The 22,775-nt window shown below is 37.8% G+C and overlaps 1 protein-coding gene across 1 annotated transcript in view; it reads right to left on the bottom strand.

Annotated features, from left to right (window-relative positions):
- The window catches only part of LOC146481557 (inactive pancreatic lipase-related protein 1-like), a 102,207-nt gene that overhangs the window by 43,354 nt on the left and 36,078 nt on the right, over positions 1–22,775 (bottom strand). The gene's annotated exons all lie outside the window — the stretch shown is intronic.

Below are 22,775 nucleotides of genomic sequence, written 5' to 3'. Positions count from 1 at the left end.
AGTAGCTACGTTAAATTACTCAGGGTATTGTTAGCGCAAACGCTGTACTCGCGTGTTTCTATTTCTCATGCCAGGGTTAAACGACACCGAAATAGATATTGTACTATATATACTCGATCCTGCTCTCTCTCATTTTAAGTGTCCCTAATCCAAGCATTTCCTGGCTCAAATAAATAACGCTTAAATACACCCTCGTTCGCAGGGTTTTTTTTTTGCCCCTTCCAATATACAACGGAAAACTAACAAGGTTGCTAGTAATACCCTATCTTTTTCTTTTTCTTTTTTATGTATTTTTCTTGTCGCTCACCCGGCCCCAGATCTCCTGCTTTTGCTCGATTAAAACGTCATCTTGGACTACTTCCGGTAACGTAACGGATGGTCAGCAAAACAAAGTAACGCCATCCTTTAGTGACTAGTCCCTACTGAAGGATGCAGTTGTTAGCATGGCAAACAGTAAACACTCACATTTGAGAACCTACATTTTTCAAGGTCATCCTGAATTAGTCTTCATACATTTATTGTAAGGTTCTTATATATCAGGTGTCTAAAATGACGAATTTCAGCCTGGAGGTTCTTAATCCACTTGTTCTTTTATGCGGGTGTTTACTGTATATAATGCAATCTGACAAGCCGATGCAACCATTGTCACTGGCGTTTTTGACTTACCACGCGTGCGCTACAGACTTGAGCAAATAATTGTACTGAATACCTGGGAAAACGACTCACGTCATGGAGTTTCTATCAGCGACATATCGTTGAATTTCAAATAGACCAAATATATAAAGCCCTCCATGAATGCGTTTATTCAACACGTGCTCGACTGGCCAGGTAAATTAAAAAATAGCCCATGCAATGGAGTTCGTATTCAACATACTGCCAAATTCCGAATATAAGCCCCTCCGAAAATTACCGTTCACATTCCATCCCCATCAGGCAGTGGGGGAGGGATTCGATATGGATTTCTTGTTGTTCATAATATCACGCGATATTTATATTGACGGGAAAATTACATACGCTCAAACAACGTCTAGTCACGTTGGGAAATGACTAACGTTTCCATAGCTTTTGGAACAGTAAGGCACGCCATTATAAAGTTCATCCGTTAATATCATGGGTGACAAATTGCTCCTTAATAATGGCGCAAAATTTCATCGTTAATTCATAATTTCACACGTGAAATTACAAAATTGCTATTGCAACGTTTCCTATATCTCAGTGCCAAGATGGCGTCCAGGCTCGGGAAATGATTAGAATTTCCTAATTTCACTCGCACGATTTGATTACAGGTACTAATCTTTCGTGGAAAGCGGCAACGAGGCATTTGCGAATATATTTGCCTCAGCCAATATAAGGTCGCCTCGAGCACTTTTTCCTTCTTTGGATTTCGCCATTGTGTGGGTTTAAATTTTATTTTTAGCTTAAACACGCTTACATCATGAAAACCTCAGGTGTCATTTAAAAGAAAAATGTAAACAACCTAAATAGACTGTATTTCACGTAACCACCAGCGCGCAAATATGGATTATAGAGTGAACATCTCAGAAAAATGTCGTCTACTCCCCAAAAGAGCTAAAGGATTTAATATTAAGGCCGAATTGAAATTGGCACCGGGTAATAAAGGAATTGGCGTCTTTGCTGCTCAATTTATTCCCGCTTACACACAGGTGGATGATCATCACTACATTTATTACGATGAACAAGAAGCTCTCGAACTTCTTGCTTCGTTGCCAAACGATGCAGAGAGAAGGAACTGGTTGAGACATGTTTTTGGAAAAGATGGGAAGATAGCCGAGCATGATGCGAAAGTAGATGATGGTGGAATGGTCAACCACGATGATAATCCAACAATGATGGACTTAGATGGTCATGTGTACACAACAAGAGACGTACATGAAGGAGAAGAGCTGACGGAGGACTACCGTACATACGACGACGTTGACTTTTTTGACAAACTTTGTGATGAGTATGGCGTGATAGATTGGTTTGTTGGAAACGGTGATCATAATAATAATAACAAGGATCATGCTTCAGTGCCTTCGATTTTCAGATGACACCGGCGCGGTTTTTAAGTCTTCATGAATTTGCTGCTAACTTCATTTGATTGAGGCGGTATTTTCATTCAGTTGGTCCTTATTGGCAGACTCACTTGTCTCTGTAGTTTGGTTCGTCAGTTATGAATTTTGAATGTTTGTACAGAGCCAGATTGATTGTTGAACGGCAATAGAAGCATCCGAGCTTGTCTGCGATACAGACGAAAGGATCCGCCGGTCATTCCGTATGATAAACAAGATTTTTTGTTGTTTCATTTGATTTATTGGATTGGCATTTGGTCTGGTACTTCTTCAAGTATGTGACTCGTATTTGGGAAACGATACAGGTGCGTAGGATTGAGAGCCGTCTGTAAGAACAAAGCGATATTTTAAACCAGGAGCTAATCATGCATATAACTTAACGATATTTTTAAATATTATTATAGTTGTCTCCAGTTAGGAAAGGATTCTTTCCCTCAGCTAGTTTTTTGCTTTGGCTTATTAACAACTTATTTTTTTTTCTGTAAAAATGAAAACTTGCTTTGCTTTCTTACGAACAAGGTCACATCAACTCTGTGAGATGCTTCAGTTTTACACACCATTTATACAGTTTACGCTCTTGACTACTCCAATAAGGCTACTCAGAATTGATTTAAAATTCTTAATTTCTAGCCATTACAAATCGTCTTTCATACTCATGATAATGATAATTTAGAAATTTTTGTCAATTTTTAATCTTTGTCAGTTTTCTTAATAATAACCTCTTATTTGCTTTTTCTAATGTCATGTGAAGTACTTTGGATTCAAATTATTTTCATCGCGAGAAAATCTAGTAATTGTTAAGCTAATGGCGACCGTGTTTGCATAATGACCATTCAGTTTAACCTCAAGGTCTGTTTCATCAAGACAAAAGCTTTTCAGTCTTTTAGAACTGACAACGATTCTGAATACGGTCTTCACTTTTTCATTAATGCAAAGGCACCTTAAAAGAGAGTTCAGAATTTAAACCAACTCACTTTCTAACTTCTACATTTTGTCAGTCATTTGGAGTGTGTTGGGCCTCCTTCGATCGCCTGAAGGAGGAAATATTGCCTTGCTTCGCCAGGCTGCGCATTTGCTTTTCAGTCTTTTAGAACTGACAACGATTCTGAATAAGGTCGTCACTTTTTCATCAATGCAAAGGCACCTTAAAAGAGAGTTCAGAATTTAAACCAACTCACTTTCCACCTTCTACATTTTGTCAGTCATTTGGAGTGTGTTAGGCCTCCTTCGATCGCCTGAGGGAGGAATTGAAATATTGCCTTGCTTCGCCAGGCTGCGCATTTGCTTTTCAGTCTTTTAGAACTGACAACGATTCTGAATAAGGTCGTCACTTTTTCATCAATGCAAAGGCACCTTAAAAGTGAGTTCAGATTTTAAACCAACTCACTTTCTACCTTCTACATTTTGTCAGTCATTTGGAACGTCTTAAGCCTCCTTCGATCGCCTGAGGGAGGAATTGAAATATTGCCTTGCTTCGCCAGGCTGCGCATTTGCTTGCAATTTAAACATGGCAACACATATCAGTGTCGCTCGGAGTTAACGAAAACTTGGCGTAAATTTATTGTTTTGAATAAAAACTTTTTGGCACTTTTTGTAAACTTTTCCAATTGATTGACGAGCATTGATTAACATTCTTTGCATGTTGCTCATTTCTGTCAACCGGAGATCGTGTTTGCCAGTTGTAACCCTTTAATTTTTAACCCATAATTTTCAGTGCATAGTCTTTTGTTTTGATAACGGCACTTTTATGCTGCTGAGGTCACCTTAGTGACCTCATCAAATGTGTTAGAAATATTCCAACACATTTATTTTTATGTACCACACGTTTGACATTCAAATCCTAGCAGTATGCAGGATGTTTGTCCCATAAACCTAGTTTAATGTCCTCAGCTGCCGCAAGTCTCCTGTAGCTCAGTAGTACAGCATCCGAACTAGTAATCTGAAGGTCTTAGGTTGGACTCCTGATAGGAGCACTCGGATTTCTTTTTTCCAAGTATGCCTGTGTCACTTTCTAAAATAATGCATTATTCTCATTCATTCCCCACGTTATAAATATTATTTATATAACACAAATGATTACAGAACCTAAGCTAACGAAGTGAAAATAATATTGCACGTGAACAATGGGTCTATGTCAGGGTTTCCTAACGAGAACATTTAAACAAAATATTTAAAATGTTGTCCCCGGTGTTCCCAGATAGTTTTGCGCCCTTTTGAAGACTTATTTGTGTAAGGTAATAATATTATGATGATCTGTTCGGATCGGCCTTAGCTGAAAATTGAAGTTACAGAAAGTCAGATAGGAAACGGTCGGAATTTCATTCACCGAATTTACTAGCTGTTGCTGGTTTCAGTTACGAAAATGCCAGCTTCTCTTTTTTCGCATTTAAACGACATATTTTCCCCTTCTAAAACAAAAGTAATGAGCTTGTTATTGTTGCATCATTTTAAGCCGACAACTTTCCGAAGAAAACCGTAGCCGATTTGAGACCGTAGAAACCGATATCCACCGTGGGGTGCCTCTGTTAATTGCAAGAACGAAAGCGACGGAATATATTAAAGATATGAAGACAAAACTGATTGTTCAAGAGACCTGAACCAAACTGAACAAAAAGTGTTTATTATTAAGCAGTCAAAGAAGGAAACTGTGATTACTAAACTTGTTTGAAACACAAGTACATAATCTATAATCAGTATATAATCGTTTTTTTTTTTCTTTATATCTTTTTTTTTCTGTATTTTTTGAGTCAGTCACCTCCCCATGGACGAGTTGCATAAACCTTAACCGCGGGGGTAAATGCCACCTTCAGACGTTAAAATACTGAATGTGACTGGGCTGAAGGTCTGGCGTCAGCAGTTATGCCCAACGTTAAACTTTATACAACTCACCCCAGATCTCCTGGTTTCGCTCGGTCAAAACATCATCCTATACAACTTCCGGTATGACGTCAAGTAATGTAACTGATTGTTACCAAAATAAAATCAGGCCATACCTTTGTTACAAGTCCCCAAGCATGTAGCCGATGCAACCTTTGTGGTATTCATTGGTGTCTTTGTCTTACCACACATGCGTGACTGACTAAACAAATAACTCGACTGAATACCTGGTAAAACGACAATCTCGTTCCCAGGGTTTTTCCTTGTAAATTGGGAGGAGCAAGGACTTGGGACGAGGACCGAAGCGCCAGTCGATGTCGCATAAATAATGTAGCCATCACTAAATTATTACACCTGAGATTTTCGGGTCTTTATTGGGTACATGATCAGCCGATGCCCGGGTTTTTACCGCACCTCCCTATTTACAAGGGAAAAGCCCTAGAAATGAGGTTGGTTTAAATAAAATACTTTTTTTATTTTTATTTATTTACTTTGTTTTCTTTTTTGGTGAGTAAAAATAAGCTACGACAAAGCTAAAACCCTCCTTATTTCGAAAATCTTCTCGCTTAAGATAGTGACTCAGAGCCAGACGGTAATCGACATTGTGACACTAAGGTTTAGCCATTCAGTAATTCAATTTCGTCAATTCGGTCTGTCAGTTTCAGATAGGACCTAAAAAGAGGGATCGATCGGTATTGGGGGCTTTTATCCAGAGGTCCCAGAAGACATAAACAGAAAACCTGCACTAAATAGGGTTAAGTCTTTCAGAATGTGTTAATGATCACAGAATTATTTGTCTTCTCACTCCGTGTGAAGCCTAACTTGTCTTCGTATTTTGTAAAAGATGCTCTCTCACGCCATCAAGTCCAAAACTTTGCCGTGAAGTGAGGCTAAGGTAAAGGTCGACGGCCTGCACTTAATATTCACATTTATTATTGTTATCTGATTCGACTAGACTGACGTATTGGTTTTTTGGGAAATGGTGGAGAGTGGGGAGTGGGGAGAGTACTATCCTGGGATTTTACGATACGCAGAAGAAGATTCCACTAGTTTCTGCGCACGCGTACACAGGTAACTTTACTTAACACTGGTTACTAAAGCTCGTCAATGTTGCGTAACAGTCAGAGAACACAGAACAGGAGCGCTTGCTGAAAAGGAAAGTGATCGAGTTTAATCCTTGTGCTAGTCACGTGATTTATAGCAAACAAATGCCACTGAAGAACTTGTTTAGAAAAGCACATGACTATAAGCAAATTACCATCATGCAAGTCAAAGTATGTAAGGACGAAATAGATCTTCCTCTTGAGGTTGTCAATCAGTTTTGCAGGTGGACACAAGATAACACCATGTCAAGTAATCTTGAAAAATGTAATGAACTGATACTTTGTAAAAAGGTAGCCCATGATGTAGACCAGGTGAACAATATAACGCAAGTTTCTTCTTTCAAAGTGTTAGGGGTTAGTTTACAAAGTAATCACAGATTTAATGAGCACATTAAGGTTAAATTACAGGAAGCCAATAAGTGCCTTTATGTGATAAGATGTTCACGTAAAGAGGGATACCAACAATCAGACATAGATTACGTTTTCAGATCAATAGTTTGGATATTTAAACCATTAACTTATAGAAGAAGGAAAATTTGTGTGGCCAAATCAGCTGAAGAGACTACAAAGAGAAGAAATAATTTTTACGTATCACTGATAGACCACAATTTCTGAAGCTTTGCAAATGAAATGACATAAACCAGTTGACTTTCCAATGCGAATTTTAACAGCAAGATGCCGATCAGTAACTCTATTGTGCCTCATCTACAACAACGGCCACAAAATGTTTCTGATAAAGCTTCAACAACAATAACTCTCTGCATTGTCTGTTGCTAACTGTTACGTTACCTTGGGGTGCAACAAAAATGATGTGACATTTTCCTGCCTGTAAACTACAGTATCTTCAATAAAGTGATTTACCGCGCTTGTTGATTGCAATCTCTCCTAGTGCCTTTTTTCGTTTTGGTTTAAGTTTCAAGTTTTGTTGTCCTCTAGACCGAACAACGCTCCGTAGAGCACCCTCGAAAGCGAAAACTTCACAAGGAATGATCACAGTTATGAACCGGCGGCCATTCAGCACGGTGGACAAAGGATGATGGGCAGGCCCGTATTCCGGGACTTAAATCGAACTTTGCTAGATCTCCCTTTCGCCTGACCACTAGTATAGAAATAGTGACAATAGTCGGTTCGATCCCTTTGCTGTAAAGATTTCGCCAATGACTAGTATCTTCAACTGATTTATAAAGTCGATAGCAGCTCACATTCACAGATTCACTTGCTTTATCTACCTTTATAGGGGTTTCTGAATGACCACTTGACATGACCTTTGAAACACACGCGAATCGCAAGTTGACTTGACTGGGGCATGTTTTCCCATCTCCGGTACACTTAGTATAGGCAAACTGACACTCAACCGCCCCTCTCTCAAGTCATTTATTTGTAATCTCCCAGATTCTGGGAGACACGTGACCAGACCCAACCAGGGTCTCTCCTCTCTCGCTCCCTGGGACGTGAGGAGGAGAGGCCCTGGGAACGAGGTTGTCCAAGTTCATCATCTTAAAGATTCTAAACAGCAAATACTTCAAGCTGATTATTCTTTTTCTATTACAGTTAACTTGAGGTAAAACACGATTGATTTCAACAAATATTTTATGAATTTTCTGCATATCACGAAACTGTAAATGGACACCATATTTTATCATTAAGCATTCCAAAGTATTTTTCAAATGATATTTTTAACAGATTTTCACGGTAATCAATATGTTCTTGAGTAAATTCCACTCCATGAACCTGACCACAACAAGATGCCCCTAATGGCATTTACACGGAATGCTTAATGTAGCCCCATTTATTCCCCATTGTATGCTTCGCAGATTTTTAAAAACTATCCTCCCTTCGCAATTGAAATAATTGAACGGTTTTATTCAGAGAGACTGCGTGGTATTTTATCGTTGCGTTACTGGAAATCATACCGGAAATTACTCTGCAATAACGTCATGACCCCTCTGAAACTGGTCGGGTTTCCTTCGCGTTGAATTATTTGATCTGTTTGTGAAAGCGTAATTTCGTCGCTGTGAACTCTCGAGTACTACTTAGAAGTTATTATTTCGATTAACCACTTGAAAAAGGTTTGTTTTCTTTCTGAAAACGGCAGATCAGAGTCTTAAATTCATACATGTGGCCGCCATTGAACGAAAACAACCTTCCAAATGATGATTTGCTTTGACGTCACACAAGTAGACATGAGTGGGTCCCCTTCCTCGTGATATAAGCGCCTATGATGGATTTTGATTGGGCGGTTTTTGTTGAAGACAATCAGAACAATAGATCCCTTCTGGGAGAGGCCAGAATTTTAATCTAGGTTTAATGAATAAATCAAATGATGATTTGACGTCACACAGGAAGGGATGAGTGGGTCCCCTCTCTCGTGATATGTGCCTCAATAATAGATTTTGATTGGGCCACTTCTGTTGAAGACAATCAAAACAATGCGTCCCTACTAGGAGAGGACAGAGTTTAATGCATAAATTAACGTGCAGATTTGTGACTACGACGAAGAAAAAAAAAGATACCGGACCTAAACCTAGACACGGCCTGCCCTGCGGGCATCCCGGGTAATAAATGCAATGAATACAATAAAATCTGCAATTCCACAGCGACAAACCAATGAGTGGTGCCGGATCACTTGTAGACCTGGATCAGCAAATTATCTCAAATACAAAATATTAACGGCAGACTGATCCCAACGGCGGAGGTGACGAGCTTGATAGAACAAACAACAAAGGCTAGAATAACTGAAATATATTTGTTTTTTTAATAAAAAAAACAAATTTTTGCCCGATATTTCGGTTTGCAATACAAACCTTCCTCGGGGGCTCCAAGAAGGTCAAACGAACTACATTTTTTCCAACACTAACGAATCACGCAAAATTACTGACTACATATCTTGCAATTCCAAAAACCTAATCTATTTAATTCAGTGTAAGAAGTGCCACTCCCAATACATTGGGGAGACAAAGCGCAAACTTAATGAACGTTTCGGGGAGCATCGCCGATCTATCCTGAATCACCATCAACTACTCAACCCTACTCCTGTCTCGCTACATTTCAACCAACCTGGCCACTCAATCAACGACGTCCAACTAATCCCGCTTGAACTTATACGCAGCAAACGTGACTCAGTTAGAAAGGCTCGTGAAGCTCATTTAATCAACAAAGCTAAAACATTGCACCCTCTTGGTATAAATAGACGTGACGAAACACGCCAATGACATGTCTCACACTTGTAACCTAGTCCTAAACAACTAATCATTGTCATGTATTTTATATTTTAAATCTTCTTTGTAACGATCCTTTTATGTTCCTCACTTTTCTTTTTCGTTCAGCCCCCGAGGAAGGTTTGTATTGCAAAGCGAAATATCGGGCAAAAATTTGTTTTTTTTAAAAAAAACAAATATATTTCAGTTATTCTAACCTTTGTTGATTGTTCTATCAAGCTCGTCACCTCCGCCGTTGGGATCAGTCTGCCGTTAATATTTTGTAATTAATGCAAACATATTTGCCATCAATAATTTCCAGTACACTTTTGGAGCAGCATGTTGTTGACCTAAGAGATTTATATTCACTGATTTGATTGTCACAAAATGGACATAAAACATGTTCATTGGAAAGATAATTATGAAGTTCAGTTGTGCAGTAATCCAGGGATTGGCTAGACTGTTCACAATCCCCTTATTTTTCCGTGGGATTCTCGAGACCGGTACGCTTCGATGGAGCTGCCGCCATCTTGGTCAGTGTAAAAGCGAGCGCGATCTGGGAAGAGTTTTTAAGCTACCGAGGGGAGGGGAGCGGAGTTGGGAGGCAGCAGTCTTGCTGTCAACGCTTCAGAACTACTATTGTCTAATTGACCAAGGAGGTGTTGCAGTTGCCGGTGCAACTGGCCTTTTGAACGCGAGACGGTGAGAAGCTGTTACAGTCCCCCTATTTTTTCGCTTCCCCTCCCTCACTATACTACCACCCACTCCCGCTCCCCTCGGTAGTTTAGACACTCTCCCCAGATCGCGCTCGCTTTTACAAACCAAGATGGCGATGGTTCCATCGAAGCGTACCGGTCTCGAAAATACCACGGAAAAATAGGGGGACTGTGAACAGTCAAGGGATTGGCATTAAGAGACGGCTTGCTGGCTTGTCATCTCTTTTTCGTTTATATTTGTTTGATGATTGCCCATAATATTGCAAATTAAAAAACGTTTATAACACATTTATATGTGTGGTAAATGAACAGACCTTGGGTGATAAACGCACCTAAAGTTTCCATCAAAGTCATCCCAAGAAAATGTTGTCTGTGTGCTCATTGCGTGACTTCTCAGAAAAACAGGAAGTTAATGATGTCATTGTCAGGAAGTTCCTCGAAGAAATGACTAAGCAATAATTTCATGTATAGTTCACAAATCTGTACAGATTTGTGAAGAGATGTGAAGAACCGCAGTCACAGGATTCGATAAGACATTGAAATGGAACTCAACTGTATTTATTATTGTGTAATTTTTCTATCCGTAAGCGTAACTTGCTATGCCATTTTCGTGTATATATCGTTTATCATCGAAGCAGCTGGTTTATCATTCAACCGATTCCATTGTGCGACATTCTCGGAAAACATGACTGGGACTTTCCCGCTCACGTCTAAATTAAATTTGTTGTTTTCAAGGTCATGAGACAGTCGTATGATTTTTTTAGCCAATCAGAACTTCCATTTTTTTGGCAAAATTGTTTCTCTAATGCATCATTTTTTCCAAATTGGTTTCAAAGTTGGTGTTGGTTTTGGAAGCGACGCCGTTACCTTCAACAGGTGAAAAATAAAAGGAGGCTTGCCAATGTGAAGACGAAAACTGAAATTAACACGCAGACAAAAACGACTGGAAGATGCTGGCAGTGTCGTTAATACTAATGGAATCGCGTAACGGAATAGCGTAATGGAATAACTGACATAACGGAATATCACGGAACAGAATTAATTGGAATTTATTTTATAATGCCCATAGGCATAGCTGGTCATGCCGTTATCATGGATGTATCTTTTATCATCAAAGCATGACAACGATGTTTTATTAATCTCATAGCTAAGTTGATGTTTCTCACTGCGGATTGTCTTCACTGTGTGATGCAGTTGTTTCTTATTGAATAATACATCTTTATAATTCGAATGCTTGTTTTCTTTCGTGATTACCATCTTCTTAATACCTTTGGCGGTACGACCACATTGTTTATTTTCTTTGACATAGCTGTACATCTTGGACCTCAATCCAATGAATTCGGTGATTGGGACACCAGCTGCTTCATCCTTGAACTTGCCAATAACTTAATAGATGCTATCCTGTGCTTAATCGCTATTGTCAAATAATTGCTTGTCTTTCCAGAAATCGAGATAAGCATCTTCTGCTTCAATCTCGTAAGTCAAGGTGTCTGTGTCAGTAAACAGCAATCTAGCTTTGTTTCCGTATTTGCGTTTAATAAGTTGTAAAGAAAACTGTACATCAGTGTCTTGCTTAAAGGGGAAGTATCACGCAAATTTGTCGTCATTTCAAAACCCAACTGAAAATGTTTGTCTGTCAACCGAAACAAAGAAATATAAATTGTCAAGTTTGTTATAACTTATCATCCCAGTGCAATAAAACTGTCGACTAGTGCCTCTGGTCAGAGACAGAGCAGGCCAGTATGGATTGAAACTTGAAAAATGTTAGGCTAATGTTTTTCAAGTTCTCGCATTTTTGTTTCAAAAATGCGCTAGAACAGATCACGAGTAGTTCCTTTCAATAATTGAGTTGATTTCTTTCCTCTCGTCATTCTAGAGTTATTTGGCTGCTGATTGAAGGTCTTGCTTCATCATTTTTTTAACAGAAAATACCAAAAACCCCATGATACTTCCCTTTTAAATCAAGTATACTCATACCCACGTAAGCCGGCCGATTTAGAGTCAGTGTTTCTTTAATTTTATGCACAGCAACAAGATTTGCATTGAATATTTTACTGTTAATGAAAATTCGTTTGGGAGTTTCAAAAGTTGGTCCTTATTGGTAACTAATCTAATATCTTACCGTTTCCTGATATTTTCCATTGTTTTACCAAAAACTGAGTTGTTCATCAATTTGAAAAAGTCTCTCTCAAAGACATTTTGTGCTTCAGCTCTTTTCTTTGTATTAAAGTCAATGTTTTGTTTGAGCCAAGAACTTTGATCAAATGATAGAGCTCTATGGATTTTGGTCAATTTGAGTCCAAGAGCTCGATACAATTGCAGTTTTCTATAATGAAGGACATACTTTGTTTTTTTGGATAGAGTTGGAATCAACTTATGCACCAAACCTGTTGTTATTCCAAATTTGGAAGCAATATTTGGGCAATAATCTGATAGCATATCCTTTTGTACTCTGACCTGTTCGGCGGCACATGGATAGTCGTTGTGCAAGTCACGAATCTCCTGTGGATATTCCAAATCGACTTCCATAATCAATCCCATCTTTTATTTATCATGATATTTCGATAAATCAAGCTTATATATTAATTTGATTGTCTGACAACCAACAGAAACCACCAGTTGGAGGATATTGACTCATTGCCCAGCCATAAAGATTATTGGCATCAAGATACATGATGTACTTTGATGGCGAGTTATCATCGTACTGTTTCATGTATTTGTTATTAGCTTGTCTCTATCTATTGGCAATGTATGATATCCCACCACGAAGGCCTTTCTCAATAAACTGAAACATATTAACATCAGTCATAAGCTCTAACTTATTATCTGTCTGTCTTCAACACATCATCCCAGCTGAGACCAGGAGAAGTGAAATAATGACATGGATCCAGTTTGTAATATTGCAGACATTTTTTTCCAAAGTTTTCAAAAACATAAGCCAACAACAATATAACCGATTGCAGATACAGGTCATGACATTTTCCCATATTTTGCAATCCAAAAGTGTTCCAAACATTTGTGCGTGATTGTACTCTTTTTCTGCAATATGCTCATTGTTCATCAAACTGAAGGAATCATCTTTTGCTGGTAATTGTGTTTCATTAAATTTGGCAAAGCTGTCCATGTAATCATAATGATAAGCTGCTTTGTGTAATAAAATGCTTCTCCTAGCGGATTTTTGGCTCAGTTGCTCAGTGATTGATTCATACACTGTAAACTATCAAGAAAAGTCAGATTGTTGCCAAGCATAAATGCCATATACTTCTCCATATTATTGGGCATACCATTTATATCCAATTGAGAGAAGTCTAACGATTCGCCTCAAAGAATCATTGCAGACGACAGTTTCATGCTGTCAAGTTTGATATCTGATGCCACATCAGCGCATTCATCGGCGATGCAACCAAAATGATGGAGTCACTAACCTCCAGCCATGAGTCAAAACAAAGGGCAAAAGCTGGAATATCAAGGATTTGCCGAAGGAAAGACACCTTAAACATTCCTTCCTTTTTTCGACAATAATTCTAATTGCGTTCCCAAGCTGCTCTCGAAGAGAAATAAAAAGACGCAGAACATTCGCCAGTATGTCAATAAATTTATCGCCTCTGGCAGCCGCCATGTTATTCTTACTAAATTTAATGACATTTCAAGACTTCATACATGAATGCCGGAAGTCATAGAATCTAGGACTTCCGTAATCCTGTGTCCCCAGAGCCACTTTCTCCTCGTGCCCAGCCTCCAGCGGCTAAGAGGACCATGCGGGAAGGGTGACTGACTCAAAAGCTACAAGAAAAAAAAAAAAAAGAAAAGAAAAGATGAAGAAAGGGTCTAACTGGAAGCGGCGCGTCAAGCACGTGATAAACGCTTGATTAACGATTATAGACTGATTCGTGTACTTGTGTTTTGAACAAGTTTGGTAATCACAGTTTCCTTCTTTGACTGCTGAATAATAGTCACTCTTTTGTTCTTTTTTGGTTCAGGTCTCGTGAACAATCAATTTTGTCTTCATATCTTTTTAAAATAATTATTTTGTTGTTTTCGTTCTTGCAATCAACAGGGGCACCCCACGGTGGATATCGGTTCCAAAGGTCTCAAATCTACGGTTTCTTTGGAAGGATGTCAGCTTAAAATAGGCCTTATCACGGTTTTCGACGCCATTTTGACGAGTAGGCAAACACGTCACGAAATAACAGTATTTGTTTGGAAATCCGATTTCAAATAATTTTCATAAAACATTCATGAAAAATTCATGAAAAAATTGGATGGATGTAGCTGTGCCAGAAAGCGTCCAGTCGTGTTTTGAACTTAACATACATTTGTCTGTATAGCGAACCAACCATGAACTGCTACTAAATATAGTTCGCAAGAAAAATACAGGGAAATATATGGAAAGTTCAAAACACGACTGGACGCTTTCTGGCACAGTTGCATCCCTCCAATTTTTTTTTCTTAAAATCCTTTTCCTAGTGCCAAAAGTTTCCAATTCATGAATTTCTCAGAAGCGACGTTTTATGAAAATTATCTGACATCGGATTTCCATACAATGGTCGCAAACTACACTTTACAACTAAGGATTCGTGGACGCCATGCAGGAATAAAATGTGACCTGAAGGGTTACATTGTTCGCATAGGCTCGAAAAATAAATAGTATTTAACAAGAAAAGCCATAAAGGCGTACACTGTAACAGATTGCAGGCCGTGTGTTTTCTAGGAATTTATTAATTAATAAATAAAATACACTAGTTACAAATTAAAAATTTCACCCCAAAACAAACCTGAAGATAAAAAATTCAAAGACTATGCACTGAAAATTATGAAAGGGTTAAAACTAAACACAAACACGAACTATATATCTCCCGTTGAAAGAGTTGATCAACATGCAAAGAATGTTAATTCAATCGTTGTCAATCAATTGGCAAAGTTTGCAAAAAGTTTCAGAAAGGTTTCATTCAAAACAATAAATTTACGCCAAGCTTCCTTTAACTCCGACCGACACGAGAGCGTTTATTGTATAAATGGTGTATAAAACTCAAGCAGCTCACAGAGTTGATGTGACATTGTTCGTAAGAAAGTTAAGCAAGTTTCATATTCACAGACAAAAATAAGTTGGTAATACGCCAAAGTAAAAAAACTTTAGCTCAGGGAAAGAATCCTCTCCTAACTGGAGACAACTAAAATAATATTTAAAAATATCGTTAAGTTATGTGCATGATTAGCTCCTGGTTTAAAATATCGCTTTGTCCTTACAGACGGCTCTCAATCCTACGCACCTGTATCGTTTCCAACGTACGAGTCACATACTTGAAGAAGAACCAGACCAAATGGCAATCCAATAAATCAAACAAAGCAATAAGAAATCTTGTTAATCATACGGAATAACCTGGCCGTCGGATCCTTCCGTCTGTATCGCAGACAAACTCGAATGTTTCTATCACCGTTCAACAATCAATCTGGCTCTGCACAAACATTGAAAATTCATAACCGACAAACCAAACTACAGAGACAAATAAATCGGGCAATAAGGACCAAAAGAATGAAAATACTGCGTCAATCAATGAAGTTAGCAACAAATTCATAAAGACTTAAAAACCGTGCCGGTGTCGTCTCAAATCGAAGGTGCTGGAGCATGATCATTGTCATCATCATTATGATCACCGTTTCCAACAAACCAATCTATCACGCCATACTTATCACAAAGTTTCTCATAAAAGTCAACGTGTTCGAATGTACGGTAGTCCTCCGTCAGCTCTTCTCCTTCATGTACGTCTCTTGTTGTGTACGAATGACCATCTAAGTCCATCATTGTTGGATTATCATCGTGGTTGACCATTCCACCATCATCTACTTTCGAATCATGCTCGGCTATCTTTCCATCTTTTCCAAAAACATGCATCAACCAGTTTCTCCTTTCTGCATCGTTTGGCAACGAAGCAAGAAGTTCAAGAGCTTCTTGTTCATCGTAATAAATGTAGTGATGATCATCCACCTGTGTGTTAGCGGGAATAAATTGAGCGGCAAAGACGCCAATTCCTTTATTACCCGGTGCCAGTTTCAATTCGGCCTCAATCTTAAATCCCTTAGCTCTTCTGGGGAGTAGACAAGATTTTTCTGAGATGTTCACCATGCAATCCATATTTGCACGCTGGTGGTTACTTGAACTACAGCTTATTTAGGACTCCTGGAACGAGTTATTGTGGGCACCTGCGATATGCACCTTCGTGATCACTTTCGATTTAAGCAATAGAGGACTTTTCCGTGTTTACATAGCCTCATCTAAACACGAGGGGGGTTGTGAGAATTCGAGACAGTTATGCAAACCTGAGACGCAGTCGAGGGTTTGCATAACTTTCTAGAATTCTCCCAACTCCCCGAGTGTTTAGATGAGGCAACGTAAACACGGGAAAAATTTCCTCTATTGCTTTTATAAAATATTTCTAAAAAAATAATTCGACAAATGAAGGGAAATTTTGTTTATTTATTTCTTGATTGAAATAGATGTTCTCAGTACACGCTCTGGACAATCATATTTGCTACTAGCCAATGAAAACGCGCATGTGGCAACACATGAACCAACCAAAATTTGCGTTATAAAAGTAAAAAACAAGTTGAAATTTTTGTGGTCAGCGAGCTCCGTGTGGATGACGGCGATTTCAGCTTTGAATTCTCGTAAATCTTACAGAAAAATACTGAACATTCGGTGAAAACTAGAAGAAATGTTCAAAATATGCGATTCTGTAAGGAAAGAACTTCAAGATGTTCAAGATTTAAGCTGAAAATGAAAGTCACTATGCATGGTCGCTCTTGAAAGTTACGTGAACTTGCCCGATGTGGCAGCCTGAGATGGCTGAGAAGTCGAATCGCTCATCATGCCTTGTGAAGTTTTGCTGTTTAGGAATCATAGCACAAGCAGCGGATCCAGACTGTGAAGTTGTTGCTGGAAATAGTAATCGTAACAGTAGATTATTACGCTTAGAAGTCTCATCGAAAATACATCAGTTTTATACAAATTTGACAGCCAAAACACGACAACCGGCCTTACAAAGTTTGATTTCAAACATTTATAGTCTGTAGCAATAGTTTTGTGTTCGTTTTCGTGTACATCTTTTGAATAAAGAATGTCTTTTGGAGAATGTTATTGTGGTACTCAGATGCAAAAATTACCTTGAAAAACGTTTACTGCGTATTTGTTGCATATTTTGTCGTCTTCACTTGAGCTCCCTCGACGAGGTCGTCTAGCGAGGCAGGCAAAGCGCTGTGGTTCTTCTTTCTTTTGCTTTTTCTCCCTCGGGCTCAGAGGGAGGAGATAGGCAAACCCCGATCAAAATTTTGGGAAATTTTTCTCTATTTCCTTAACAGTTGTACTTGAAATTACCCTGCGAGTCTTGCGAAAGCTTTGAAATGTTTTCAAATTGTGCCGGTAAACAGAAAGCGTGACGTCACAACAGTGTTTACATACTCTCATCTAAACACACCTATCGACCAATGAGAGCGCGCGTACTATCTCAAATATTTTATAAATACACTTTCGTAATTAGTCGGCCCAGAAGGATAGCGCCCGATAAACGGCAATAATTGTCGTAGATCGATCGTTCCAGAAGGCCCCTGCGAGTAAAAGCGCTGAGCGTGCATCGTGCGGTAATCGTGCTCGGAGCTTTCTTTGTTGTGATTATGTAGCTTTCACATGTCTTCAAGTGGACTTGGAATGTTTCAAACTAGTACCATGGCCAACTTGAAGACCGGATTTCATGAGCTTTTGACTCGCCCAGGCGCTAAACATGACGAAGAGATAAGCATTTGCTCTTCAATCCTCCCAGCTCACAGAGGGTATATAAATTTCAGTTTGCTGGAAAGTGATCTCAAAATGAGTAAATCTCATGCTAATGTGTTAAGCTTTGATGATGGATCTTATTTATCGAACTTGTTGAACTTATATGAGCAAAACGAGCACTTCTCGAAGGAAACAAGTATTGAAAACACGACAAACATTGGCACAATTGATGAGTTCGTGATGCGAAACGAAAGAACTTGTGTGGTCAACCAGGACAACAAACATCGGTTGGAAGACTTATGTAATGATTTAAGCATAAGTAAAAGCAGGAATGGAGTTGGAGAAGTATCGGAACGTTCAAGAAATGATCAGAATCCATGGATAATTGAAAACATTCAGCGGTGGAGGTATTGTTAGCACACTTCATATTTTTCAATCCAACGAGGTCACTGCTTGAGTGAAGTTGTAATGAGGCAAGTGGTTATAACAAGTGTACTTGATGAGGACCCTCCTATTGTAGGGGTGGGGGGCCAACAGAACACAACACAACAGCAATCTTATAAGCAACATCAATTAACTTTTTGGCTAAAACTAAAATTTGAGACAAGGACATTATGTTGTACAGTGGGGAGTCTACCTAAGTACAAAAGTTTTGGCTTTTTCCATTAAATAGCATACATTTCTAATGCTTTCCAGGTACCCACGTATTTTACTGCTGAAAACACCACCTCCTCAAGAACCCGAATCTGAAAGGCACCATACTGAAGCCCCCAAAACAGTCTTCCATCAGACCAAACAAGATCTAACAAAGCTTAAGATCAGTGAACTTGTAAATCTTAAATCCTGACTGACATTGTGGGCCATCAGCCAAATCTTCCCTAAGTTTTGAAATCCAAATTAAAATAATAATTGTTTCATTTCATACACACAGCAAAGCTAAGTTTTGAAATCCAAAATGATAATTGTTTCAGGCCATACTAGTAGTATAGGAGTTGGGGGTACCAGCACATTTATTCACACAGCAAAAATTTCCTTGTTGGGGGTACCAAAACATTTTATTTGTGCTGGACATTTCAACTTTTCACATACTCTCTTCCAAAAATATTGTTTCAAAATTATTTTTCCAAATATTATCTCCAATCTTGCCCTTCAAACATTTTCCATTTTTATTTTTCCAACCTAACCCTTGGCTCCATTGTTCGGTTAGATCATTTGACCTCATTCTTTGTATCCTCATTATCTTTTTCTTACCATATGACGTTACAACATTCATGTAATCCATCATATTTCTTTAAAATTATTTTTGAATTTTTTTGATAAGGCTTAAAGAGAAAAAACTAGAAATAAATAAGATGAAAAAATCTGACAAACGAAAACAAAAAATGAAATCTCAGTCAGGTGGGGTTTCATCAGTGCCAAATTCTGACAAAATATTCTATCAACACCCGATATACACAAATTATTGCGCAAATATCAATGGTGAAATAATGCATCTCAAAAATAAAACTCCGAGGAAAGGAAATAAGCATACAACTGGTTATCTAACAACAAGTGTTTCCAAAGAAAGTAGTGATAAACCAAAAAGTTATTTTGCCCATAGATTCATTTGGAAATGCGTTAATGAAATTATTCCTGATGATATGGTTATTGACCACGTGAATGATAACAAAGAAGATAACCGTATTTGTAATCTTCAATTGATGACTCAACAACAAAATTGTCAAAAATTTGCCCAACATCGTCATTATTCATTTCCTGCAAAAAATCATCAAAATAAAAAATATGTTAAGGCGGCTAATTGCGAAACAAATGAAATTACTTATTCTAATAGTTTTTATGTGGTTAATCAGCGTCTTGGAATTAATCCTGGTATTGTTAAAATGTCTGCTGAAGGGTTAAATGATTGTAAAACTGGAATTTCAAAAAAGAATAATCAAGCGTATAAATTTGAATACATCCAGAAAGAGGATATGCCTGATAATTATTTACAATCAGCTAATATTAGACCTCGGAAATATACTGATGAAGAACGAAAAATTATTAATTAATCAAAAACATGTTAAAAATGGCGCTGAAATGAACTGAATTTCAATGTCCCAACTGTAATAAGATTCTCAAAAATGGATCCAAATACTATCAAACCAAAATTTGTCAATGAATTGCCAATTCATTATCCCAGAGTAATTGAATATTATTCTGAGGTAAATGCCCAACAAAAAAGAAAACGGTGATATGAAATCTCAGTCAAGTAGGGTTTCATTTATGCAAAATCCTGGCAAAAATGGACGAAGTTACCAATACAATAAATTGTATGTTGTTGATGGAAGTCCATCATCGCCAATACCAACACAAAATAAACGCACGTCTGCAATTTTATCTCCATTTATTTTTAATAGCATAATGAATAAATCTTATCTTCAAAATTTATCTAAATCTGAGCTTATTAGCTTATTATTACAAATGAACAAACCAACCCCTGCTCCAATAATGAAGAAGAGGGTTGAACGGCCAACTCCAGCGCCTCGCAAGAGTGTCAAACAGTTGGTTCAGGCTTATGAAAATAATATCATTGCTCCACCAACGGAATTCCAAGATGATATTATCCCACCACCTCCTCAATTTATGGACAAACCGATTCCAGCTCTAAGAACAAAGGACGAGATTGGTCCAAACGACCGGTTCTAACTCCACGAACCAAATTTTCTCAAACAACACTAGGACTAACTGGATACACCAAATCTTACCAGATAGGAATCAGAGACAACAAAGATCCACTTGTGCAACTCACAGACACAAGATTGGCCATTGGATATAATCTTCGTAAAATATTGTCTGACATGCAAGGGTTTAAATTTGTTGAGACCTTGAAGATAACTTTTGAAAAACAACAAGGGAACAAAATGTTTGAGAACGAAGCTTATTTCAATAGCACAGCTCAAACAATCATTAACGCAGATAATATCACAGAAGCTTTGCAATTTACTGAACAGCAAATTTTGAACAAGATGCAACAATGGATCAGTGCAGGATCAGCTTGGTTGATTCAATCTGTCGGGAGTCATTTTTTTAACATCGTTAAATATCAACCAATAAATGGAAGCTCGTATATTGTATTACCTCCTGAGCTCAGAAATGCATCAAAAGGTATTATCAACCTTAAAAATGAAGACAATCAACGTTTTCGGTGTTGTTGCATCCACAAGATAGGAATCCACGGAGGATCAAGAAATCTGACCGACAATTTATTCAAAACTTGGATTATGAAGGGATTGAGTTCCAGTTTCAACCAAACAATACAACAAAATAGAAAAACAAAACAATATTAACATTAATGTGTTCGGTTATGAGAACAAACAACCGTATCCGATCTATTTGTCAAAAGAGAAGTGTGATCAGCAATTGAATCTTTTGTTAATAACAGATTGGGAGATCAAACGAATCACAAAGAAAAGAAACACTTTTTCATGAATTGCTTCCAGTGTTTCAGCTCAGAGAGAGTTCTTTTAAATCATCGTGAGGTTTGCCTTGCAATCAATGGAGCACAATTCATTAAGATGCCAGAAGCTGGTTTCAAGATTGCATTTAAAAACTATCAAACGCAATTACAGGTTCCATTTGTGATTTACGCTGCTTTTGAAACAATAATCGAAAAGATACAAGGTTGTCAACGAGCAACTGATAAATAATTCACTGACGCCTATCAATATCACACAGACTGTGGAATGCGATATGGCTATAAAGTTGTTTGTTGTTACAACGATAAGTACACAAAGCCTGTTAAAATATATCGTGGATAGAAAGCTGTCTACAAGTTTATGGAAGCAATGTTAGATGAACTAAAATATTGTAAGACGATAATTAAGAGCAAATTTAATAAGCCATTGAATGTGACACAAGAAGACGAAAACAGTTTTTAATACAAAGAAAAATTAAGCAATACAAAGAAGCTGATATCCGAGTCAGAGACCATTGCCATGTTACTGGACAATATCGTGGGTCAGCTCATCAGGACTGTAATTTGAGTTTACGATTAACTGACCAAATCCCAGTTATTTTCCATAATCTCAAGAAAATGGTGCAATTGTCAAGAACCATCCTTTTAAAAACAAGAAAGTATAGATTGAAGACAAACTATCCCAAATGGACCGGAAGGAATATTTTAAAAGTGTACTTAAAAGTGTATTTAAGTTGATTGGAAAAGATATTAGGAAGGTTTTGGACAGTGTTGAGATTAGGGAAAAGATCAAAGCAGTTGTAGTTGATGAGGCACATCTCATTGCAGAATGGTAACAAGTTTTATTCTACTTCTTTTCACAATAAACATATATATACTCTAGATCTATCCTGAGCACTATCCTGGATTTATCAGTTTGGAACGCACCTGAAGCGATACTCTAGAACTATATACCTTTGTGATCAGCCTAAATCACGCTATACAAACCTGTGAAGGTTTAAATCTGTCATTACATTAAAGTTGTACAATGTTATGCAAATCATTAATGGGAACATGACTACATTACGTTCACATTTTTAGGATTGAACTGGCGTTTCGAGGGCTTAATTTATAATACAGATGGACCGTCTGATGGATCATTCATTAATTCGTTTCTACGTTTATTGCACCTGTTTTAAAATCACTGATGATCCTTGCCATCTGATTGGCTCTCAACAGTGCGATTTATTCACGAATCGCACTATTTTTGTCTCCAAATCGCATCCCTTTAGCCCATGAAAATAACATGAAATAATAATAACCACTTAAAAAATGGGTTTTTTGAAGCAGACAATTTAATAAATATTTTAATATTTATAAAACATTGACAAAAAGAAATTTGATTTCAAAATGGGTGTAATAAATTACTAAATATTGAACTCTGCACCCCACTCAGTTCTATTACAATCAATCCAGGTCACGCGTGAACAGTAATTCCAAGAATGAAATGAACATTCGAATTTCTCTTTGTAATGTCCGACGTGTGAATGAAATGTTGGACTTCTCTCTGGAAGTCGTTCCGAAAAAGACGCATTAACTGAAAAAAAGA

This window comes from Pavona decussata, unplaced genomic scaffold (genome assembly GCF_977016875.1).
Source record: "Pavona decussata unplaced genomic scaffold, jaPavDecu1.1 SCAFFOLD_49, whole genome shotgun sequence".
Classification (NCBI taxonomy): Eukaryota; Metazoa; Cnidaria; class Anthozoa; order Scleractinia; family Agariciidae; genus Pavona; species Pavona decussata.
Note: the sequence above shows the minus strand (reverse complement) of the source record. Positions and strands in the feature narration are given on the sequence as shown.